The sequence below is a fragment of the Pinus tabuliformis genome, chromosome 2_2 (assembly GCF_031772625.1).
Source record: "Pinus tabuliformis cultivar Carrire ecotype Pingquan chromosome 2_2, CPIR1, whole genome shotgun sequence".
Taxonomy (NCBI): domain Eukaryota; kingdom Viridiplantae; phylum Streptophyta; class Pinopsida; order Pinales; family Pinaceae; genus Pinus; species Pinus tabuliformis.
Genome location: NC_142300.1, coordinates 840,894,817 through 840,921,777, shown reverse-complemented (window position 1 = coordinate 840,921,777; position 26,961 = coordinate 840,894,817). Strand labels below are relative to the sequence as shown.

The window sequence follows — 26,961 nt, the reverse complement described above, 5'->3', positions numbered from 1 at the left end:
AGAGTTTCACCATGCCAATCCTACAAATAATGAAATCTGTGTTTATTTTTTTTTATCTACACAGTCCTCTAATATGAGCTTTCGCTCCACCTCCTCACACACCAACACTTTTTCACTCAATTCTAACTAATTCCCCCTATAATGCTTCTCGCTCTCTTCCTTTTTAACACAAAAGAGATTGCGTATATACTCACTTAACCATCTCCTCCATATTTGGAGATCTAAAATATATATTTAGAATTCCTTCCTTATCCTAGTCTAAAAAAAAACTGGATTACGTGGCTTGATCTCCAGGCAGGGAGGGCCACTTGCTATTTATCCAATTTCAATTCAGAATTAAGCCACTCTTAACTAATTACATTTAGTTGAAATTAATACAAGATTAACAACCAAATCTTCCTTCAAACTTATATTAGCCACAACATGTGACCATTCCATCACATTGCTGGCTAGGTCTAGATGCTCCTGCATCACCATGGGACAAAATTGAGTAACAAAGAAACCAACAGAAAGGTAAAACTGATGATACAGATAAAGGTAAAGCACCTGAATCCTCTCACTATGTTGTGGCACAATGTAATATTGGAGTAAATGAAGATTTATTTAATGCTTCACTTGCTTCTTGGAAAAATGATTGGTTGCTTGATTCAGGAGCAACCTGCCACATGACTCATAGAAAATATTTTTTTGACGAATTTACTGACAATGTTGATGGAGCAGTATACTTTGAGGACCAATCAAAAATCAAGCCATCAAGGCTTGGCACAATCAGGTTTAAACTCCCTGGTCTTCCAGACTTTCTTCTGCATCATGTTCTATATATCCCACAGCTCAAGAGAAACTTGCTATCCTTGGTCCACATCCGCCAGCAAGGTCACTCCATTCATATGTTTGATGGCAAGATGCTGGTAAGAAAAGAATTTGACCACTCACTTGTCATGAGGGGAATAGAAGAAGAAAGGCTTCTCAAGCTGCAAGGAACCTCTGCTCGTGCATAACATTTCTCATACAATTCTCATCATGAAGAAGGTACACTTCCATCAAGTTTATTATGGCATGCTAGATTTAGACATTTGAACTATGACAGCCTCCACTTGTTGAAGAAAAATGGTGTTGCTAGTTTGCCTACAATTCCTAGGAAACTTAAGCAATGTGATGCTTGCATTCTAGGAAAGCATAGCAAACAGTCTTTTCATGATTCACATTCAAGAGCACATAGAAAACTTGAACTCATTTATTTAGATTTATGTGGTCAAATGCCTGTTCCTTCTACAAATGGAAATAAATATATGATGACATTTATTGATGACTACACCAAAATGTGTTGGGTTTATTTATTGAATAACAAATCTAATGCTTTTCAAACATTCAAGAGTTTTCATAAATAGATTGAAAATGATGCATAATATCATATTGGGTCTATTCGCACTGATAATGGAAAAGAATACACATCAAATGAATTTGAAAACTATCTTCGCCAACATGGGATCAAACATCAAACAACTATGCCTTATAATCCCCATCAGAATGGTGTAGCTGAAAGAATGAATAGGACCATCTTAAATATGGTACGATCCATGCTCTTCTTCAAAAATGTAAAGATAATGTTTTGGGCTGATGTTGTTCTATGTGCTGCATATATAAAGAATAGATGTCCATCTAATGCTATTAGAAACAAGACTCCTTATGAAATGTAGTATGGACATGTTCCTTCCGTAAAGCATCTCAGGGTCTTTGGTTCCACCTGTTATGCCTTGATACCAAAGGTACATATAAACAAACTTGGTGTTAGAAGTCATAAGTGTATCTTCCTGGGGTATTCAAACACCTCCAAAGCATACCGTCTCTATGATGAAGTAAATAAAAAGTTTGTCGTATATAGAGATGTAATTTTTCTTGAATCATCCAAAACTGACAATGTTGTTGAGCGACAACTTGATCACTTGGATAGATTCGCAAAAGCAAAATCATTTCAAGAATTTGATAATCAAATTCCACATATTGAAGGGGGGATTCCTATACTAGATCAACATGTGGAATCTTCTTCTGAGGAACACTCCCCTGCATGAAACTCCAACAACAAATGATGCTTTAAGTGATGTGATTGATATAATTGGGAGACTCAATCTTGATTCAGTCCCAACTCAATCAATGGAGCAGCCTAGAACATTTGAAAAAGGTCCCCCAAAGTGGTTGACAAAGACACTTGAAAGTTTTCATCCTGATGAGGTTGGAAAGACAGGAACTAGAAATTCAAACCGGCAAAATGGAGGTGATGTAGATGACTCTAATTCACCTGTTGATATGGATGTTTCTTATGATTGTGAATTGAAATTGTCTACAGATTTTGAAACAACTTCCTTCAAAGAATCTGATTCTCATGATGAATGGAAAGAAGCAATGCAAAAGGAGTATGATGCCCTCATAAATAATGGCACTTGGAAGTTGGTTGATCCTCCATTAGGAACCAAACAAATTGGCTGCAAGTGGGTCTACAAGAACAAGTATAAAGCTGATGGCTCACTTGACAAGCACAAAGCTAGGCTTGTGGCAAAAGGTTTTGCATAGAAGGAAGGGGTCGATTATGAGGAGACTTTTTCCCCCACATCAAAATGGGCTACCATCCAGACACTCTTTGCCCTAGCAGCTCAGAATAGTTGGAAAGTCCATCAAATGGATGTAAAAACTGCTTTCTTGAATGGAGATCTAAAAGAGAATGTTTTTATGTCCCAACCTGAAGGATTTGCTATGAAAGGACATGAACATAAAGTATGCAAACTGGTGAAGTCCTTGTATGGCCTCAAACAAGCACTGCGAGCCTGGTATCAAAAACTAACTGAGCATCTTCTGAAACTCAATTTCAAACATTATGATCTTGATTATGCAACTTTATTTGTCAAGAAAGTTGGCAAAAAAGTTGTATATCTTGTGGTATATGTAGATGATATTTTAATGATAGGAAACAATGAAAGCTACATTGCATCCATAAAGAAGGAATTGGGGAAAAGTTTTGAAATGACTGATTTGGGCTATGTTCATTACTATCTTGGTATTGAAGTAACCCAACATCCGAAGTCCATATTTCTTTCTCAAAATAAATACATTGGAGATCTATTGAATAGGTTTGGCATGACAAAATGCAATCCTCTTACTACTCCAATGGAACAAAACTTAAAGCTCACATCTATTGAAGGAAAAGAATTTGAGGATGCAACAAAGTATAGACAGCTTGTAGGAAGTCTCAACTACCTAACTACTACCAGACTAGACATTTCATTTTCTGTTGGAATTCTCTCCAGGTTTATGCAAAAGCCTTGTGAGGGACATTGGTCTACTGCAAAAATAGTTCTAAGGTACTTGAAGGGAACTCAAGACTTTGGAATCAAGTATACACAGGTGGAGGACTTCAGCTTGATTGTATACTCTGATTCAGACTTCGATGGAGACAAAGAAACTGGGGTATATACTTAAGGATATGCTATGAGTCTTGGATCGGGAGTTGTTTCCTGGAGATCATGCAAATAATCAATTGCAGCAAATTCCACAACAGAAGCAGAATACGTGGCAGCAGCTGAAGCAACAAAAGAAATTGTGTGGCTCAGGAAAATTCTTGAAGATTTGCAGGTAAAACAAGTACAATCAACTCCACTCATGATTGACAATACCTCTGCAATAAATTTGGCCAAGAACCCAAAGTTCCATGATCAAACGAAGCACATCAATACTAAATATCATCTGATTCGACATCATGTTGAGGCCAAAACAATCCATCTCCGTCATTGTTCCACTAATGAGCAAATTGCTGACATCTTCACCAAAGTGCTTGGAAGAGAAAAGCTTGAACGATTCATAATGATGCTTGGACTCACCAACATCCCTTCAGATTAAGGGGGGGAATGTTGACACCTAATCATCAGGATTGGGTGAATTTAATAAATAAATAGGTAATATGAACAGTCATCGGGAGATGAAGTGAACAGTCTCTCCCTCATGTATATAATGAAGACCTACCTGAAGGAATAAGATATACGAATCAATTTGTGTTGGGGAGTTACTGCCTCGTCTGACATTTTCTATGGAAGTGCTAGCCAGCTAGATTTCACCAAAAATAAGCGTCCTTTCTGGATTTACTCAAAAAATGAATCTGAGATGATTATGGCTACTATGGTTATAGTAACATCACAAATTGATGTATACAACACACATTCATGTATTTTACTATCATGTAATTAAATGACTTTATGGGAATTATAATACTCATTAAATACACATATGGCATTATGCTTCGAGAAAATTGGATTCTATCTACAATGGAACAAGTAACTCACAACGATCACAAATCAACCTTCCGAAGAAGCTTCTACTTGTGCAGATATAATATATCCAATTGAAACCATTATCATCGATATCTGACTTTCAAATGCATACACAAACCTCATCTTGACTTCATTTCACTTCCCTTGCTCTAGAATGTAGAAAGTGAAAAGAAAGAGCATGATGATGTGAGGTTAACACAAAATTGACAAATTATTGAATTTTCTAAAACATATCAAATATGTGCCAAAAGAAACTGCATCTATGATACATTCAAATTTAGGAAATTATTTGAAGAGCTTCAAAGAACTCTAAGAAAAAAATCTACCTTGATTAGCTCCACTATAAAGTGTTGCACCACTTGCTATCGTTGATAGATGAGTATTTGCAAGACCAGCATCTCTAGTTACATCAAGATTTCCACCTTAATCTTTAGGAATATTTCCCTCTGCTTCTCTTAAATGATCTGCATCTTCAAAATTATTAGTTGTTGCCAAACTATTATGACTTTTCCTAGCAAATTTCAGAAGTCTTTTAAATCCTTTAGCACTCTCCTTAGGATTTTCTGCACTGCTCCCCTTTTGACGTGATTGAAAGGTATCTAGCTTTCCACTTTTAGCTGCTGGTGAGATTGACTTTGGAAGCTTGGGCATATTCTGTAATAGTGGACTTGAGTTTGGAAAATCCGAAGTGCCTGCATTCAGACTATCATTCTCAAAAATCGGTGCCCTTGGGATGAAGACCCGTTGAAGTCCAAAACTTACATCAGGGGATAAAGGAGCATCATATGTAATAGACTTATTGTAAGATCGCTCATCATACGAAGTTAAGCGAGAAAATGGTGCATGATATGATTCATCACTCTCACTGATTTGAAGCATGGATGATGAAGGTTGCAAGGCATTTCCCTCATCTTCCAGTGCATTAGGTTTTGCAGAATTAAGAGAGCCATGCATAGTGGGAGGAACATATGCACTTTCAGATACCTTGTCAGTTTCAATCTCTTCAACTGATTTCACTAGGGTTGAATCAGAATTGCTTCATACTCCTTGAGACGGTAAGACTTTGACAGCGAATCATATAGATTTTGAGTAGTTACATCTTCAACATTAGATAAATTCAGTGAATATGTAAAAAAACATAGTGGAACAAGTAACTCACAACAATCACAAATTAACCTTCCAAAGAAGCTTCTACTTGTACGGCTATAATATATCCAGTTGAATCCATTATCATCAATATCTGACTTTCAAATGCATACACAAACTTCATATTGACTTCGTTTCACTACCCTTGCCCTAGAATGTAGAAAGTGAATAGAAAGAGTGCAATGTTATGAGGTTAACACAAAATTGACAAATTACTGAATTTTCTAAAACATATCAAATATGTGCCAAAAGAAATTGCAACTATGATACATTCAAATTTAGGCATTTATTTTAACATGATTGAGGGTCAGTTTTAGTTTTACGGGTGTTTACCACATAATTGTCATCATTATGAGAAATAAGGCTTCCAAGAGAATTTGATGCAACATTCAAGTGCCAGAAATTCACCAAGTTTCTTAAACATGTTATTAGCACAAGAAATATGGAGAAATCATGAAGCATATGAAGAGATTAAAAGAACTCTAAAGGAGAGTTGTATGTAATAGACTTATTGTAAGATCGCTCATCATACGAAGTTAAGCGGGAAAATGGTGCATGATATGATTCATCACTCTCATTGATTTGAAGCATGGATGACGAAGGTTGCAAGGCATTTCCATCATCTTCCAGTGCATATGGTTCTGCAAAATTAAGAGAGTCATGCATAGTGGGAGGAACATATGCACTTTTAGATACCTTGTCAGTTTCAAGCTCTTCAGCTGATTTCACCAGGGCTCGAATCAGCATTGCTTCATACTCCTTGAGATGGCAAGAGTCTGACAATGAATCAGATAGATTTTGAGCAGTTACATCTTCAACATTTGTTGAAGTTGGAGCATGGATGGGAATAGACCCAAATCATCATATGTTGTTGACATTTTGTGAATAGAGGTTCCCTCACTCTCAGCCAATGGTAGACTATCCAATAAAACATCTCCTCTATGCCTTTTATGTTTCCGCTCATGTAAGCCAAGGCAGAGGCCGAGGATAGGTATCCCCACTCTAGACGTTGGGCGATGGCTCCTCTTTGCTTCAGATCATTCCCCTGCTTCCGGGGCCGGCCTTAGGCGAGGAAGCAAACAATCCCATCTGCAAAAGAGAGTGAGTGATTCAAGAACCCTATAAGAAATCCCTTCTCAGGATCCCACGAAAGCCATCCTTTTCAAACGGTCGGAGCAACCCATAATGTCTAGCTCAAAACAACGTACAGAAGTGTTTCCTGTAGTGCTTATGGATGCCGTAAGAAAATATCGTGAATAACAGTTTTTAATCTGATGGCAGAGGCAATTCTATCGTCTAACACCTAAATAAAAGGCACATAAAGGGACAATTAACCTTGGAGGGGAGTTATTTTTAGAGGGAAACACCTTACGACATAATTAATATCAAATATAAAATAAAATAATTAATTCCCATGTATTAAAAATCGACTTTGCACAATTAATGGTTCTTAAAAATCATTTAATGGATTGCCACATAAATATAACACAATGGTAATTGTATTTTACCAAAAAAAATGTACCTTTTAAATTATGCATGGTGAGTAGTTAAAAATGACTTTACATAATTAATATAAAAAAATATTCAATCTATAGACATAAATATAATAAAAATTGTATTGTATTTCACTTATAAAAAGTGTAAATGTAAATGGCTGGTTTGTATACTTTGCTAGTTAATATTATTTTCTTTTAAATCTCTCTTAATTATATATTACCAAAAAAAAATTAAATATTTTGTTTTTTTTAAATATGTTTAAAAAAAATGATTTTTTTTCTTAATTATATGTTTAAATTTTTTTTATGTAGTGAGTGGAAATGCTAGTAAATTTTGAAAAACAACAATATGTTAATTTGTAGAAATGATTACAAGTATTTATGCAATTAATTTGAGATGGTCTAAAAAGATCAAATGTAGAGAAATGAGTTGGCTTTCCTAACATATAATTTTTATTTATAGAAATTGTGTCTAACTATGTGAATATTGAGTTTTCATAACATTGGTATCTTATTTTCATGCAATATATAACAACTTCAGTGGGCCTAATGGTTAAGAGCATGTGTTTCCTCCTAAGATGTCATAGGTTCAAAACTAGAGGGAGGTAGAGTATGTATGCCTTCATAGACTTAGCAACCAACTCATTGCATAGAGGTGGGTCCCTTGTCCTGCAAACAAGGGGGTCTCATACACCAATTTGGTGTCTGACTTGGTCATAACCTTAAAATTGGATAATAATGATGATAAAAATAATAATAATATAATGCATATGATTATATTAATGCAACCCTTCAGTATCTCAATGATATAATCTTAGTTACAAAACCTTGTGGAGTTGTAGAGAACATATTGTTCTTGTGCACAAATATTTCTACAGAATTTATAGTCTCTCGTTTTTGTAAGTCGAAATTCTATTACATTTAATTTGCAAAATTACATCTATGTTGCATAATGATATACAATATGCCCTAAAAAATGGGTTTGAGGCCTCAATCCATCACAAAGGAAGCCAAGGGTCTTGACCATCCTTAAAAAAGACAAAATAACAACAATAAAGAGTGCGATTGAGCTTAACATTATCCTATCAGAAACCATCGAAAAAATACCAAAAGAAAAGAAAATAAGGAATGGGTCTAGGAGTCAGAAGAAGCCACAAGCATCGGGTGTCGTCATAGGCATCAAGTCCTGCACACTTGTTCAAGTAGGGCCCGATAACGTTTCCTCACATTAGAGATGCCTCTCGAAATGAGCTATAGGCATGTAATCTCTCCAAGAAATACATTGGTGTTGTTCAATCCTTTGAATATCATTCAGGAATGAGATGATATCATTCTTGTCTTCTTTTTTTCCTTCAAGACATGACTAAGCAGGGTCGTCGACTCCCAGTGTAGAGTGAAAACGTGCAAGTATTGATTACTTCATCCCTCGATGTGGCCAAGTTCGAGTAACTAATTAGAAACCTTAGCAATGACATATGTTTTAGAATAGGCTTAGCAGTCATGGGCCATATGGGCCTCCAACTGTGCATTTCCTTTCTTGTGCCAGGAGAGGTTGTTGTATGATATCGAGTAGCTAAATCCTGAGCCTAAGACTACACAGGAAAGATTCCATGGAAACTACAGCCACCCCTCCCCATTGACCTTCACCTACACGTCACTCTTTGTCTGGTCATGGATGAGAAAATTGAAAGAACTCAGAAACATATCTTACTCCCTCTGATAGGATGTACCTACAAAACCCAATTTACTTCATTCTGGGCTCCCACGAAGGCCATCTTTCTCAGATGGTCGGAGCAACCCATAATGCCCAGCTCGAAAGAACCTATAGAAGCATTTCCTTCAGTGCCCATGGATTCCGTAAAAAATATCGTTAGAGAATTGTAACCGAATAATGCCAGTGAATAACAATTCTTAATCTGATGGCAGACGCGATTTCTATCATCTAACACCTAAATCAAAGGCACATAAAGGGACAAGTCACATGTGCGTTGTAAGTGTAGCGTAAATATACGTAAAATTTCTCTTAGTTCACTCTTATCGCTAAAGGAGAATTTTTGAATTTCTTTTTCTCTATTATCAATCTGTCATATGCTAATATTACGTACTTCAAACCTACACTGCTATCAAACCTGTAGCTGGAAGCACCCCAGAGAGCTGGCGTCCACTACTCACGCCCCGTGACTGTCGGGAGTTAAAAAGTAATGATGGTCCCCTTATATTAGATATCCTTGAAATGTCTCTTCGTTCACTTTTATCTTTCTTTTTTGAATTTCTTTGTGATTTGAAATTCCAGGCCTCGCTGGAAGCAACCCAGAGAGTTGGCGTCCACTACTCACGCCCCATGACTGTCGGGAACTAAAAAGTAATGATGGCCCCCTTATATTAGATATCCTTGAAATGTCTCTTCGTTCGCTTTTATCTTTACTTTCTTGAATTTCTTTGTGATTAAAGAATAATATATTTTGGAAATTTTATAGAAGAATTGTCATATCTCCTTACACTTACTACGGGTTAGTAAGAAAACAAAGATTCAACAGTAATTTTTTTTTAATTTAAACATTACTATGGTACTATCTCGTCGGTCAACCATCCGACAGTTTCCACTACTCCAGTTGTTCATGGATTTTCTGACAACGGGTTATGTGCTCACAGTGATGTTAAGGCTCGAGACCCCAGAACCGCCTTTCATAACTCTCCTCGCCTTGGGAGACTTGACACCTGCTGCCTTATCTGTACAATAGGCGGCTTTATTTTACACCTGGTTATTTCATTTGATATGAGACCAATGCACTGTACAGAGAGTTTAATATTTGGTTTTTATGATGATGGATTGGTTTTACTGCTCTGCCCCTACGTGGCGCGAGCAGGTCTCCCTTTCTACTGTTCCTCACATCGAGCTTTTCGCCATATCGATGGAGGAAAGGCGGGTTGATGATCCAATGGCTCAGCTCTCCCGAGGTTGGTCTATCCATTCCCAGTTACTCAGTTGTGTTTTCATTTTCACCTTTCGGTGTTGGTTCCGCCTCTCCACCTTGTTTCTCTGCGGGTTTACTCTGCCTGTTAATCCAGGCCTTGGATGAGTATTCGGGAACCTCCAGATGCAGGAGTATGGTGTTCATATCGCCGCTCAGACCCCGGGTAAGGGATTTCTGTTACAAATTTATTACTTTTCGCCCCTGAAACTCCATTATTATTGTTTAAACGTTTCCCTCAACGCCTGACTAGCAAATGCTAATATAATGTTCTCTGGTTGCAGGGTTTCCCTTCCGGGATCAGAGACACTCAGACATGGCTGCGAAGAAAACATTCGACCAGTTTCCATTGCTCTAGACTTTCCGGGTAAGGGATCGTCATGTTTAGCTTTCAATGATTTGAGTTTAAATTCTTCTGTTATTATGACTCTAAGTCAGTCGACTTCCACTGGTTTTGGCACACAGCTGAGAGCTGTAGGATTCGAGTCTTATACCCTTGCTTGGGTAGAGAGTTTTGGGGTCCAGCTAGCCCTGAGGCTGGAATAGCAATTTCACTGTTAATTTATGTAATAACTTCTTTTAAACGCAGCTGTTGAGGTTTATCCCACGGCTTATTGATTGGGTTATTTGTGAACTAGATTTACACGGGAGCTCACCTCAGGGAAACCTGAACGAGTCCGTTCATAGTGTACTGGTTAAAGCTTATTCACTCTGTTTTTAATATGCGTTGCATAACACTTTGAGCTCTTGACGCACTGTTAAAGAACTATCGTTCCTCTGTACATTCAATTGGAAATTATAATGGAATGGTTCAGTTTCTACTTCCTGTCGGAATGTGTGAATATTGTATTTTCCATTTGTTTTCTTTTAATGGTGACTCAAATTCAGTTCTACGCCCTCTGTTGATAATTTTTGTCTCGGTACTATTTCATTCTGGTCATACTGTGCTTTTACTGTTTTCTATATGTACATTTGAATGGCTAATTTTTACATATAATTTATTTTTAAGTATTCGATTTCCATGAGGCCTCTTCCAGTGAAGTTCGGAAGGTCTGCCTGGCAACATTCTCCTTAACAGGTTTTTACTTGCACGATTCCGTGCAATCTCCTATCCAACTGCCCTCGGTTGCCTCCTGAGGAAGAAAGTTTTCCACGTAACCTTTGGCATGGAATTTTGAAATGTTATGTAGGTTCCAGTCGATTATTTTGTGAATGGTACTTTCGTGAATGAAATATTTGCCATTGAAATATTTGTAAATGAAATACTTGTGTGTGAAATGTTTATATAACCGACATTGTACACCAGACCCAATCCCAGGTTATTGCTTACGCAACAGAACTATGGACCTGATTCTTCTGGGCTTTTACCCTTATCGTTCCCACGTTAATTAACAGATGAAACCTCCATTCCGTATTTATTATCGGTTCCAAGCGTGAAGTCTTGATTACAGTTCCACTTATACCTACCCAGGTAGGGTTTGGTGAGCGGTCGGTATGGATTTTATGCTATGCATATATATATGTATATATCTACCGTTCCTAGGGTCTTTCTTTCCCACGCCAAGGTGGTGAGTGCCTTAGAATTTTATGGAGGAAACCCTACAGTTCCTCTACGGTAATATCCCATTTCCATGCTATTCTGAGACTCGAGAGGGCTATATCCCTGTTCCTATATTTCTTTTATTTCCCTTCTTTCTTTTCTGAAAGCCGAGTTGTCCCTAATGAGATTATGTTGTATTAACAAACAACTCAGTATCAGAGGTTTTCAACTACATTTACTTTTCTTATATTATTTCCATGAATAAAACAAAGTTTAATCATACACAGCAGTTAGTACTACAGTACCTCTTTGTGATGTCGATCTTGCTTTTCAACCAACTGTTCACCTCAGTTATCTGAACCACTGTGATTCGCGAAGCCCAACAACTGGCCCTTACTCTGTCTTTCACTTCTGTTTTGCCACCCTACCATGAGATCCGTCTTTCGGGACCAGAATCTCCCCCCTTGCTTTCTTGCAGGACTACTGTCCTTAGCAAGATAATCGCACCAAGTGTTTCGCTATCTGGTCATCATCAGACTTAGCCTATTTTTGTTTCCTTTTTCTCTTTCTATCTATCCTTATAGCACAGATTTTTGCCTCCTCCCCTTCCTTTTCTTTGGAAACCCTCCAGTTAGGGGAGGTAGTTAGGGTTACAGTTACTCCCCAACCTCTTTTCCCAACTTCCCTTTTTTTAAGAAGTTTCCAGCACGTAAAAGAAAAAATTATTATCTATTTTAAAAGAACAACAATAAAATATATTAAGTTCCAAACAACAATAATGTCATATGCAGTTTATCTTTTACCACAGTAAAACCAAATATTTACATTTTCTCGGGGCATTACATCTCCCCCTCCTAAAATTGGACATCGTCCCGATGTTCGTTGACCAAGAACAACTCTGGATAAGCTTTCTTCATGAGCTCTTCATCTTCTCAAGTGGCCTCATAAGGCCCAAAGTGCTGCCATTGCACTTTAACTTGGGTAGTAGCTCGTTTCCGCAGTTGTACTTCTCTCTGGTTGAGGATGCTCAGCGGCTCGACCAAGACTTCTCCTTCCGGTTCGACCTGCAACATGCAATATTCTAAGTCAGTTTCTTTTAAAGAAAACTTTTAGACTGATCTACTGGACATAATCCTCACCTGTATATCCTGCCATCTGATCACATGTTTAGGATCATAAACGTATTTTTTTAACATGGGAACATGGAAGACATTGTGAACCCGGATGTGACTTGGTAGGGCGAGCTGGTAAGCCACCGGCCCGATTCTTGCCAAGACCTGAAATGGTCCACAATATCGGGGTGCCAACTTGGCACACCTGCTCCATTGCAGGGTACTCCTCCTTGTTTCAATCCTCACATATACATGATCACCGATTTGGTATTCTTTAAATCTCCTCTTCCGGTCAGCAAATTTCTTTTTCCTATCCTAAGCAGCTTTTAAATTAGACCGTACCCTTTTGACCATTTCCTCCATTTCCTTAAGCATTTCTGGCCCTAACCTTAATTTGTCTTTAGGTCCACCCCAGCTTGAGGGTGTGCGACATTTCTGCCCATACAAGACCTCAAAGGGGCTCATTTGTAATGAGGTATGATAGCCGTTATTGTATGCAAACTCCACCAAGTGCAAATACTCTTCCCATCGCGTTGGTTGCTGCATTACATATGCCCTTAACATGTCTTCCACCACCTGATTTACCCGTTCTGTTTGTCCGTCGGTCTGGGGGTGATATGTTGTACTGAAGTTCAGTTGGGTCCCTAATTCTGCAGATAATGTTTTCTAGAAGACCGATGTGAATTTCACATCATGGTCTGAAATTATCGTCTTCGGCAGTCCATGCAATCTTAACGCATTTTGCATGAAGACATGAGCAATCTGTACAGCTCTGTAGGTGGATTACACAGGTATAAAATGTGTTGCCTTACTCAATTTGTCCACCACCACCATAATAGAGTCATTATTCTTCTTTGTCTTAGGCAGCCCGGTTATAAAATCCATAGAAATGGTTTCCCACTTCCACTCCGAAATGGGTAATGGTTGCAACAACCTTGCTAGATATTGATGCTCTGCCTTAATTTGTTGGCACTCCAAACACTGTGCCAAATACTCGGCCACATTATTCTTCATTCTCGGCCAATAATACTCTTTTCGCAGCGCAGTGATCATTTTCTGATATCCTAGGTGTCCAACATAGTGACTGATATGAAATTCATCCAAAATCAGATTTTCAATGCTGTTTTGATTGGGTACGTATAACCTCTTTTTGTAGTACAACATTCCAGCATCATTCATCTCATAGCCTTGCTGATTTTCCTCATTGGTATATTGTTGTACTTGTTGTTTTATTTGCTGATATACCGTATCTTGTTCTGCTGCCTCTTTTATCATTCCTTCAAAGGGACTTTTCCATTCGCTAAAGGAAATTTCATACAAACATTGTAATTTCCGACTTAAAGCGTCTGCCACCTGGTTTTCTTTCCCCTTCAAATGTTTTATTTCAAAGTCAAACCCAGTTAGGAAATCGACCCACCATGCTTGTCTAGCGTTTAAAGTGGGCTGGCTAAAGTAGTTGGTCAGATTGTGATGGTCTGTTAGTAACAAAAATTTTCTTCCCATAAGATAATGGCGCCACATCTTCAAGGTGTGTATGACGGCTGCCAACTCTAAGTCGTAAGCAGAATATTTTTGCTCATGCTCTTTTAATTTCCTTGACTCGTAAGCAATTGCTTTCCCTTCCTGCATCAGCACACCTCCCACACCCTCCTTACTTGTGTCAGTGCACACCACATAGTCCTTATTAGGATCAGCTATGCTCAAAATGGGTGCGGTGGTGAGCAGGTGTTTAAGCTGCTCAAAACTTCTTTGGCATTCCGAGGTCCATTTGAATGCTCTGCCCTTTTTCTATAAGGAAGTGATAGGATATGCCACCCTTGAGAATCCCTCTACAAACCGTCTGTAATAACCAACTAATCCCATAAAGGATCTAATGTCTGCTACATCTTTCGGTACGGGCCACTCCATTATGGTCTTTATCTTTTCGGGATCTACCGCGATTCCTTCCTTCGTGATTATATGGCCCAAATACTGTATTTCCTCCTTGAAGAAGTCGCACTTGCTGAACTTGGCATATAGCTGGTGTTCTTGAAGAGTTTGCAGCACTAATCTAAGGTGCTCCTTGTGCTCTTCCACAGTGCGAGAATATATCAATATATCATCAATAAATATGAGCACAAATCTATCCAAATATTGATGAAATATGTTGTTCATCAAGCACAAGAAAGTTGCGGGGGCGTTGGTTAGCCCAAAGGGCAGCACCACAAACTCGTAATGTCCATACCTTGTTCTAAAATCTGTTTTAGCTATGTCTTCTTCCTTAATCCTGATTTGGTGATCCCGGATCGCAAATCGATCTTGGAGAATACTATTGCACCTTTCACTTGGTCGAAAAGTTCATCAATCCGAGGTAAAGGATACTTATTCTTTATTGTCAGTTTGTTCAACTGACGATAATCTATACACATGCGAAGAGTCCCATCTTTCTTCTTAACAAACAACACTGAGGCTCCAGGGGACACACTGGGACGAATATAATTTTTATCTAACAGTTCTTGTAACTGCATTTTTAACTCGGTCAACTCTGGTGTACTCATCCTGTAAGGTGCTCGGGATACCGGGGCTACCCCTAGTACCAACTCGATGGTGAAGTCTATATCCCTCTTAGGTGGCAGTCTGGGAATCTCCTCCGGAAACACATCAGCAAATTCTTGTATCACAGGGATGTTGTCTAATGCAGCTATTTTATCCTTCGAGTTAGCATAGACCACTTGGATGGCATAGATCCGACACCCCTTCCTAATGCATTTTTCTAGTTGAGAGGCAGTTATGGGCCGAACCTGTACTGGCCGCTTAATCCCCTACATCTCTTGCCTCGTTCCCTGCTCATCTCGATAATAAATAGTCTTTGTTTTGCAATTGACTAAGGACCAGTGCTTTTCTAGCCAGTCCATACCGATTAAAACATCATATGAACCAAGGGGAAGCACGTTTAAGTCTGCCATTATTGGTTGTCATGCTATTTTTAAGGAGCAGTTATTGATTTTTGCCAACACTCGTCTCTTGGCTCCTATAGCCAACTGTGCTAGCCATGGGTTATTAAATTAATAGGCCGCAACTTACAATGCTCTACAACCTTGGGACTAATATAACTTAGTGTGGCTCTAGGATCAATTAAAACAGTGACAATAAGGTCTGAAATTTTACCTTCGAATTCCACCATGGTCGGCTGGTACTCCGCCTGACAATCGTACAGGGCTGCATTAATCCTCGGTATACTACGTCCTACGTCGCCAACTGTCGATGCTTCATGAATCTGGGATATCTGTTCGGTTCCCTTCCATTGAGGGCAGTTTTTGACATAGTGGGGTCCACCACAACCCCAACACTGCACCGGAGGCCTTGCTATCCCTTCACTGTCTAACTTTACAGGCTGTTCGTTGATTCTGGACTCACTGGTTGGCTTGGACCTAAATGAATTTTTCTGTATATTTCTGCTACTTTTCCCCTTGCCAGCACCCTTATTACCATTACTGGGACTCCCTTTATTGTTTCCAGTCAACTTATTGCTTTTCTTATCATTCCATCTTTTCCCTGGAATTTCTCCCTTTTGTTTACTTTGCTGGTAGCAAATTTTGGCTTTACGTATTGCTTCGTCCATTGTTTTCGGATTATCAAACTCAATCCTTTCCCGCATATGCACAGGTAAACTACTAATGAATCTCTGCACTTTAGCTTTTTCCTCTCTAATGTAAGGCACGTAACTAAGCAATGAAGTAAAACGAGTGATAAACTCGTCCATGGTCTGCTATCCCAACCGCAAGTCATGGAATTATCTTGCCTTATCGTCATAGAAATGCTCGGTCAAATATCTCTCCTTGAAGTACCTTTGAAATTTATCCCAAGTTATGGTTTGTTCACTTACTCCTCTTACGATCTTAACTTCTTCCCACTACAGGGTGGCTTTTCCCTGTAGTTGGAAAATGGCCAACCGTGCCTTAAGGTTGTGATCGTATTCATATAGTTGGAAATATTTGTTCATGTTAATCAACCATGCCTCAGCTGCTTCCTCCTGCTCCCCGTCGAAATGTGGTGGTTTAATCTTGCAAAATTCCCCTTGCAACTCTTTCCATTGCCTTTTTGAAGTCTGTTGCTTAGATGCATTAACAGATCGCTCCTCCCTCTCCTCCGACCTTTCAGGTTCGGTGTGGTGATTCTGCTCTTCTGACATTCTTTGCTGCTCTGCACTGGGATTTGCTGGTGGCTGGTTCTGTTTATCGGACAGGCTTTTTAAGATTCTCTCCTGCTCCATAGTTAGCCGTGCATTATCTTCACGTAACCGAGCCATTTCGTTTTTCAATTCCTGCACTGTCTCCAAAATAGCCTGATTTGTATTGCGAGCCTCTTCCCCGAGCTGTACCCATAGCTCGGGATTATTCTCAGGGCCAGGTACAGGTCCCTGACCCATCGCATACCTGCGTGACGCACTGTCCCCTCTTCTCATAATGTCTGTCTTCTGTTTTTTTTTTCCCTTCTTTCCTGTCATTAACATAGGAAAAATGACAGTAAGAAAGAAAAGGTCAACATATTAACTGCTTTTTTTTTTTTTTTGAAATACTAAAATAGAGACGAATATAAATTGTATGTGTTGTCTTTGGTTACCAACTTTCAACTCCCAGAGGCCTCAGCTTTTGTAACTTGGCTTTGATACCAATTGTCATATCTCCTTACACTTACTACGCGTTAGTAAGAAAATAAAGATTCAACAGTAATTTTTTTTTTTAATTTAAACATTACTATGGTACTATCTCGTCGGTCAACCATCCGACTGATTCCACTACTCCAGTTATTCATGGATTTTCCGGCAACGGGTTATGTGCTCACGATGATGTTAAGGCCCGGGACCCCAGAACCGCCTTTCATAACTCTCCTCGCCTTGGGAGACTCGACACCTGCTGCCATATCTGTACAATAGGCGGCTTTATTTTACACCTGGTTATTTCATTTGATATGAGACCGATGCGCTATACAAAGAGTTTAATATTTGGTTTTTATGATGATGGATTGGTTTTACTGCTCTGCCCCTATGTGGCATGAGCAGGTCTCCCTTTCTATTGTTCCTCTCATCGATCTTTTCGCCATATCGACGGAGGAAATGCGGGTTGATGATCCAATGGCTCAGCTCTCCCGAGGTTGGTCTATCCATTCCCAGTTACTCAGTTGTGTTTTCATTTTCACCTTTCGGTGTTGGTTCCGCCTCTCCACCTTGTTTCTCTGCGGGTTTACTCTGCCTGTTATTCTAGGCCTTGGATGAGTATTCGGGAACCTCCAGATGCAGGAGTATGGTGTTCATATTGCCGCTCAGACCCCACGCAAGGGATTTCTGTTACAAATTTATTACTTTTCGCCCCTGAAACTCCATTATTATTGTTTAAACATTTCCCTCAACACATGACTAGCAAATGCTAATATAATGTTCTCTGGTTGCAGGGTTTCCCTTCTGGGATCAAAGACACTCAGACATGGCTGCGAAGAAAACATCCGGCCAATTTCCATTGCTCCAGACTTTCCGGGTAAGGGATCGCCGTGGTTAGCTTTCAATTATTTGAGTTTAAATTCTTCAGTTATTATGAATTTAAGTCAGTCGACTTCCACTGGTTTTGGCACACAGCTGAGAGCTGTAGGATTCGAGTCTTATACCCTTGCTTGGGTAGAGAGTTTTGGGGTCCAGCTAGCCCTGAGGCTAGAACAGCAATTGCACTGTTAATTTATGTAATAACTTCTTTTAAACGCAGCTGTTGAGGTTTATCCCACAGCTTATTGATTGGGTTATTTGTGAACTAGATTTACACGGGAGCTCACCTCAGGGAAACCTGAATGAGTCCGTTCATAGTGTACTAGTTAAAGCTTATTCACTCCATTTTTAATATGCATTGCATAACACTTTGAGCTCTTGATGCACTGTTAAAGAACTATCGTTCCTCTGTACATTCAATTGGAAATTATAATGGAATGGTTCAGTTTCTACTTCCTATCGGAATGTGTGAATATGGTGCCTATCGGCCCTGGCTTGGATTTTCCATTTGTTTTCTTTTAATGGTGACTCAAATTCAATTCCACGTCCTCTGTTGATAATTTTTGTCTCGGTACTGTTTCATTCTGGTCATACTGTGCTTTTACTGTTTTCTATATGTACATTTGAATGGCTAACCTTTACATATAATTTATTTTTAAGTATTCGATTTCCATGAGGCCTCTTCCAGTGAAGTTCTGAAGGTCTGCCTAGCAACATTCTCCTTAACAGGTTTTTACTTGCACGATTCCGTGCAATCTCCTATCCAACTTCCCGTGGGTTTCTCTCGGTTTCCTAGGAAGAAATTTTTCCACGTAACCTTTTCCATGGAATTTTGACATGTTATGTAGGTTCCAGTGGATTATTTTGTGAATGGTACTTTTGTGAATGAAATATTTGTAAATGAAATACTTGTGTGTGAAATATTTATATAACCGGCATTGTACACCAGACCCAATCCCAGGTTATTGCTTACACAACAGAACTATGGACCCGATTCTTCCGGGCTTTTACCCTTATCGTTCCCACGTTAATTAACAGATGAAACCTCCATTCCATATTTATTATCGGTTCCAAGCGTGAAGTCTTGATTACAATTCCACTTATACCTACCCAGGTAGGGTTTGGTCAGCGGTCGATATGGATGTTATGCTATGCATATATATATGTATATATCTACCGTTCCTAGGGTCTTTCTTTCCCACACCAGGGTGGTGAGTGCCTTAGAATTTTCTGGAGGAAACCCTACAATTCCTCTACGGTAATATCCCATTTGCATGCTATTCTGAGACTCGAGAGGGCTATATCCCTGTTCCTATATTTATTTTATTTCCCTGCTTTCTTTTCTGAAAGTCGAGTTGTCCCTAATCAGATTATGTTGTATTAACAAACAACTCAGTATCAGAGGTTTTCAACTACATTTACTTTCCTTATATTATTTCCATGAATAAAACAAAGTTTAATCATACACAACAGTTAGTACTACAATACCTCTTTGTGATGTCGATCTTGCTTTTCAACCAACTGTTCACCTCAGTTCTCTGAACCACTGTGATTCGCGAAGCCCAACAACTGGCCCTTACTCTGTCTTTCACTTCTGTTTTGCCACCCTACCATGAGATTCGTCTTTCGGGACCAGAATCTCCCCCCTTGCTCTCTTGCAGGACTACGGTCCTCAGCAAGATAATCGCACCAAGTGCTTGGCTATCTGGTCATCACCAGACTTAGCCTATTTTTGTTTCCTTTTTCTCTTTCTGTCTGTCCTTACAGCACAGATTTTTGCCTCCTCCCCTTCCTTTTCTCTGGAAACCCTCCAGTTAGGGGAGGTAGTTAGGGTTACAGTTACCCCCCAACCTCTTTTCCCAACTTCCCCTTTTTAAGAAGTTGCCAGCACGTAAAAGAAACAATTATTATCTATTTTAAAAGAACAATAATAAAATATATTAAGTTCCAAACAACAATAATGTCATATGCAGTTTATCTTTTACCACAGTAAAAACCAAATATTTACATTTTCTCGGGGCATTACATCTCCCCCTCCTGAAATTGGACATCGTCCTGATGTCCGTTGACCAAGAACAACTCCGGATAAGCTTTCTTCATGAGCTCCTCATCTTCCCAAGTGGCCTCATCAGGCCCAAAGTGCTGCCATTGCACTTTAACTTGGGTAATAGATCATTTCCGTAGCTGTACTTCTCTCCAGTCGAGGATGCTCAGCGGCTCGACCAAGACTTGTCCTTCTGGTTCGACCTGCAACATGAAATATTCTAAGTCAATTTCTTTTAAAGAAAACTTTTAGACTGATCTACTGGACATAATCCTCACCTGTATATCCTGCCATCTGATCACATGTTTAGGATCATAAACGTATTTTTTAACACAGAAACATGGAAGACATTGTGAACCCGGATGTGACTTGGCAGGGCGAGATGGTAAGCCACCGACCCGATTCTTGCCAAGACCTGAAATGGTCCACAATATCGGGGTGCCAACTTGGCACACCCGCTCCATTGCACGGTACTCCTCCTTGCTTGAATCCTCACATATACATGATCACCGATTTGGTATTCTTTAAATCTCCTCTTCCGGTCAGCAAAGTTCTTTTGCCTATCCTGAGCAGCTTTTAAATTAGACCGTACCCTTTTGACCATTTCCTCCATTTCCTTAAGCATTTCCGGCCCTAACCTTAATTTGTCTTCAGGTCCACCCCAGCTTGAGGGTGTGCGGCATTTCCGCCCGTACAAGACCTCAAAGGGGCTCATTTGTAATGAGGTATGATAGCCGTTATTGTATGCAAACTCCACCAAGTGCAAATACTCTTCCCATCGCATTGGTTGCTGCATTACATATGCCCTTAACATGTCTTCCACCACTTGATTTACCTGTTTCATTTGTCCGTCGGTCTGGGGGTGATATGTTGTACTGAAATTCAGTTGGGTCCTTAATTCTGCAAATAATGTTTTCTAGAAGACCGATGTGAATTTCACGTCACGGTCTGAAATTATCATCTTCGGCAGTCCATGCAATCTAAACACATTTTGCATGAAGACATGGGCAATCTGTACAGCTCTATAGGTGGATTGCACAGGTATAAAATGTGTTGCCTTACTCAATTTGTCCACCACCACCATAATAGAGTCATTATTCTTCTTTGTCTTAGGCAGCCCGGTTATAAAATCCATAGAAATGGTTTCCCACTTCCACTCTGGAATGGGTAATGGTTGCAACAACCCTGCTGGATGTTGATGCTCTACCTTAATTTGTTGGCACTCCAAACACCGTGCCAAATACCCGGCCACATTCTTCTTCATTCTCGGCCAATAATACTCTTTTCGCAACGCAGTGATCATTTTCTGATATCCTGGGTGTCCAGCATAGTGACTGATATGAAATTCATCCAAAATCAGATTTTTAATGTTGTTTTGATTGGGTACATATAACCTCTTTTTGTAGTACAACATTCCAGCATCATTCATCTCATAGCCTTGCTGATTTTCCTCACTAGCAAACTATTGTACTTGCTGTTTTATTTGCTGATATACCGTATCTTATTCTGCTGCCTCTTTTATCATTCCTTCGAAGGGACTTTTCCATTCGCTAAAGGAAATTTCATACAAATAATTTCCGACTTAAAGCATCCGCCAAGTATTCTACTGCTTGAAGATTGTTTAGATTGGGGATCACTTGTTGATATTTCAGCGATTTGTTTTCGTTAGAGATGGATATATCTATGTGAAGTTTGAAAGTGCAATTATAATCACAACTTTGATAATTTGGTTTAAGGAATGTTGTGTTAAGCATAAATACAATGCTGATAGCTGTTACTTTTAATAAATTTCCATAATTCCACTATATTTTCAACATCATATAGTGTAAGATGATTAGTATTATATTCACATTGGAGGCTTAGTGGACCATGCTCACCATGATTAGTATTATACTCACATTGCAAGCTTAGAGGACGATGTTCACGCTGGGGATGTTGTACACTGCTCACTGGCATCTATGTGAAAACTATATGATTCTACCTTGAAGCTTTATGAACAAAAATATAATTATTTCTTGATTATTACATAAAAGAGTTAAATGCGGGAAGATCTAATGCCACTAATTTAGTTTATTAGTATGAAAGGTGATTTATTAGCGTAAAAACTAAAGTGAAAAACATGTAAAATGTAAAAACGTCATGAAATTCTCATTTGACGAGTAGCCGGAATTTGAAATTCTAGGCCTCGCTGGAAGCAACACAGAGAGCTGGCGTCCACTACTCACGCCTGATTTTCGGGAATTAAAAGTAATGATTGCCCCGTTATATGCGTGTCGCTCGTGCAGTTTAAATAACCTTGAAATGTCTCTTCATTCAGTCTTATCTTTACTTTTTTGAATTTCTTTTTGATCAAAGAAGAATTTATTTTGGAAAATTTTTGATGTAAAATTTAATTGTTTGTTGCTGCTTGTAACATACGCAATGCTTGTGATTGGTCACATATTAATAATAATATAATTTATTAATTCTATGTAAATTTATATAGTAAGACGAATTTCTAAAGTGCGTTTGTTGATTTAGTTTATCAATTTTCAAAGATGAGTATAGTTTCCACTCAAAATGGTTAACCACTCATTTTGAAAACACGGTCTTTTTAAAATAAAAAACATATTACAGTACATTTGGTTTTATATTTGGTTCAAACCTATGAGATGAACTGACAGCTGGAAGGAACCAAGAAGCTAGTGTCCATTCTACTGACTCAACTCTCTTGATTGTCAAATGTGCGGGGCATCTGTGTTACAGTACAAAGTAAAATATCCTTGAAACTGCTATGTAAATTCTTTCAATTTCTTTATTTATTTGAAATTTGTATGTACCATTGAAGGAACCAAGAAGCTGGCATCCACTCTTTTAAGTCACGTCTCCCGAGGGTCAAATGTGTGTGGTATCCGTGTTACATTACAAAGTAAATATTCAAGCATTTACACTTTTTGGGAGAACCCAATCCTCCCACAAGAGTAAGCCGACCTCTTCTCTTTATAAGGAAGGAGCACATGAGCTGTTGAGGCCTTGGAACCATGACCTCACTCCAAGTACCCTTCACCAAATCAAATGCAATGATATTATAAGGTCTAGCAGATGTGAGAAAATAGATAACTCCATTACAGTAGACTATGTCATTGGGTGTCCACACAGCCAACCTCACAGCGTATTCACAGGGGACTTCTCAATCACATGCCATGAATCAGCGCATGAATCATAAATTTCTATTGTGGGTTCATAAATGTTACCATTTTGCAAATACCCGCCTGCTACAATGACCTGAAAGCTGCCGTCACAGCCATATTTGTCAGTAGGGCCAAATTTGCTCTCAATTCCATAAATGCATGGATTCAAACGAGGACGGTGCAACGCAGGCAGCAGCCTCCATTTCTTTGCTATTAGATTACAGACTGCAAGATGGTGTGATCCAGTCGAGCTCCCCTGGATAAGGAGTTGCTGACCAATTGCTGCCACAGGAAAATGAATGGACGGGGGAAGAAAACAAAGAGGAATTGAATACCATCTATTCTCATTTGGATTATAAGCACAGCAGCAGTCCCTGCAGTTGTATTTAGAGACTGCAAATAACCAGGGCACAGCAGTACATAGTCAACCTATGTTTGAGTTGGGAAAATCGTTTGAAGATTATAGTGAGCACAACACGAGGACTTGCATATCGACACGAGGATTCCGATGTCCACATTATACACAGAGATATCAAATGTCCCAATATACTTTTAGATGACAAATTTCATGCTAAAATAGCAAATTTTGGATTGGCAAGATTCTTTCCAGAAGGCGAAACCCATGTTTCAACCAAAGTGGGAGTGTTATTGAGAAATCTAGTCTCCACTCGAAGCTGCTAGTCCCACTAAGACTGGTAGCTCTCTTAGAAACAAACAAACTAAAACTACTTTTTCTTTCCTTTATGAGAAGTAGATAAGAGGGGAACAAAGGACACCAACCTGAGTCTTGCGCTTGGTTCCTTGCTTGGTTCCTCTCCCTTCTGATAGATCTTTGCCGCTTTTCCTTCATCTACCCAGCTTCAAAGAGCACCTGTGGAATCAAAGCAGCATAATACTATCGAAGAACAGAGATCTACAATCATAAACAATATAGGACCAGATATATATTGACCACACAAATGCATATATCATCAAACATACAAGAATGTGGAGGAAAACTTGAATAGCTTTATTAATATCAAGAATAGCAAAGAGGATTACAACCAATTGTTTTGACCTAGCGTCATCCTCCCAGCATGAAAGCCCTTCTTCACCTCATGAAAAGCTTAGATCACCCAACACTATGATATTCCACCAAGAAACCAACAACACTTCCTTACAAGATACAAAATTCCAGCCTCTGGATCTCTGGGATGAGGGATCCATATATAGATGATTGCAGGGGGGTGAGTCAGCTTTTGGGATTTTGATTAGTGTCCTCTGTCTGATAGCTCTTGATTCCACTTGGAGATTGATGATCTCTTACTCATCCCTGGGCGAATTCAGAGAGGCAAGTGTCATAGGAGAAGTTTCTGGAAGATTCCATGACGATCCACCTTGCAAACTGTCTCTGCCATTTGTCTACTCTCGCCCATCGCACCCTACAGAAGGGCTTTCCAGTATGCATCGCACCCTTTACACTGATGAGATGCATCGCACCCTCTGCACTAGGCAGTCTGTATGGTCCAACTTTGACCAGTTCTGAGCAATTTTCTGTGGAGAACTTCTGGGAGATGATGTAATCAGCTGACCTTGTTCCTTTAGGGTGTGAAGCAACACTTTTAGGGACTTAAGAGCCCTTGGTTTATGGACATGTATGATTGGGGTTGCAGTGCCCAAAAATGTCTATAACAGTTGCCCCCTAAAGCATGAGGTCGTTAATCTTTTGATGTCGGGTGAAATGCTTTATCATGAGGATCCGAAGTTTTTTCGAGCTGGAAGGCGACCTGTAATAAGATACAATATAATACATTATCTTCATAATATTTCTCATGATCTAGCTGAAGCGGGCATTCCCATGCTCAGCTTTATAAATTTATTCTCATCTACATAAGACAGACAACCCTCTGTGTGGCAGACTGCTGATTCTGATAGAGCCATCATCCTTTGATTCGGATGATCATCTGTGCAGCAATGATGTACATTTGACATCTTTATTTTCCTGAATATATCGCAGCCCATATGAATGAAACTAGATCCGGGGTCTTCAAACTCGTCCAATCTTCACTCGGAGTACAAGTCTATCCATGTGAAAGATGTTCTGGAGTTGAACATGGAAAGACATTGCCTGATTACCAGCCAATGATGTAAGCTGTTAATAGGTGCGAGAGGAATCACCGATAATGATGATGACCCTCAAGGTACTATAGTACAATTCGCGTGGTGTGAAAAAGGGACTTGGCCATTGATGTAAACCTGTTGCTGGAAGTGAGAAACTTGCCATTGAGGCATGCAAGCTTCAAAGTACTAAAAGGGTTGTTCCTAAGTCGACTTCTTGGATAATGAGCTGATGTCGACAAGAAGCGACCCGTCGTAGGAGGGCCTTAATGAATCCCACATCTATGACATGGAATGGAGTAAATGATTTTGGAGGTGAAAATGATCTGATGATACAGGGTTCAGGGTGGCGGTCATGAAAGAATGGAGCGTGAATGTATTGCAGCGGATGAGACACAGGTGAATTCTCTGAGCGACTTCTCTTGAACATACCGACGACACTGACATGGATTGGTAGCATTAACCCAAAATATGGGTGGTGCGATGGACGTGGAGTGAAAGTGTCATGTTCAAGAGCGACTTGCTACCAATAAAGTTTCTTCAAGTTTTCTTCCCAATTTTTCCCTAGTCATTGCTGACCAGTACCTCTTTATTTTTATTAAGCTTGAGGAGGATAACATATGCTTATTCTATAATTTGCCCTTCGGGAAAACCTGTCGCTATGTTTTAACGAGCCTAGCGACAGTGAAACTCATTCTTGTCTATATGGACAAGTTTGTCGCTATTGGTTTTAACGAGTTTAACGACAAATATAACTCGGTCATTTTCAATTTTAGAGAGTCTGAAAGGGACGTAAAGGAAACTCCAATAATCCTTTTTCGTCATATAATCCCTTAAGTCTGAAAAAGTATAAAATAATATGAAAGGGATGAATTTTCGATAATTTTAACGAGCCGAACAAAACAAGTGCTCGATCTTTTTGTGTAATAATCCCTCAAGTCCAAAAAGATTAAAATCTAGAGGAGGGATAACACTCCCGGTAGCTTTAACGAGCTAAAGAGGCCAACTGCTCAGCAATATTTTCATATTTTACGAGTCAGACGAAAAGAGCTTAAACGAGACTCGTTTTTTTGAGGAACAAGTGATAATTTCGGGTAGTAGCTGATTCCAGGTAAGTTTTGGAATTTTCCAATCATGGCAGTGTCACAAGGATGGCTAACAGGATCACTCTTTGTAGCTGTTCCTCAAAAAGGGGTAAACAATCAAATGGAGGTGAATGATCAGCTAAAACAAAATGGAGGTGATGATGAGAACACGACCAAGGCTCAAAAGCTGATGATAATGCATTCACAATGGTTATTTACCGGAAATTGGTTCAATTTTTAATGAGCTTAAACTCTGGGGAAAAAATTTGCTCATTGCTTAGGTTTAATTTTTAACGAGCTTGAACTTCACATAAAAACTGCTCATGATAATGGTCATTGATTATTTTATTTCACCGCTAACCATTTTGTTCCTTCAACAGTTGTACTGCCTGTTCAATTTCTTCATAAAACCGATTAGAAATGAACAATACATGTTTGAAAAAATGAGTTAAACACTAATACTTTACT

The 26,961-nt window shown here is 39.1% G+C and overlaps 1 pseudogene; it reads right to left on the bottom strand.

Annotated features, from left to right (window-relative positions):
• Window positions 1-23,037: 23,037 nt before the first annotated feature.
• LOC149195590 (F-box only protein 6-like) lies at window positions 23,038-23,729 on the bottom strand (annotated as a pseudogene).
• Between the last annotated feature and the right edge of the window lie 3,232 nt (window positions 23,730-26,961).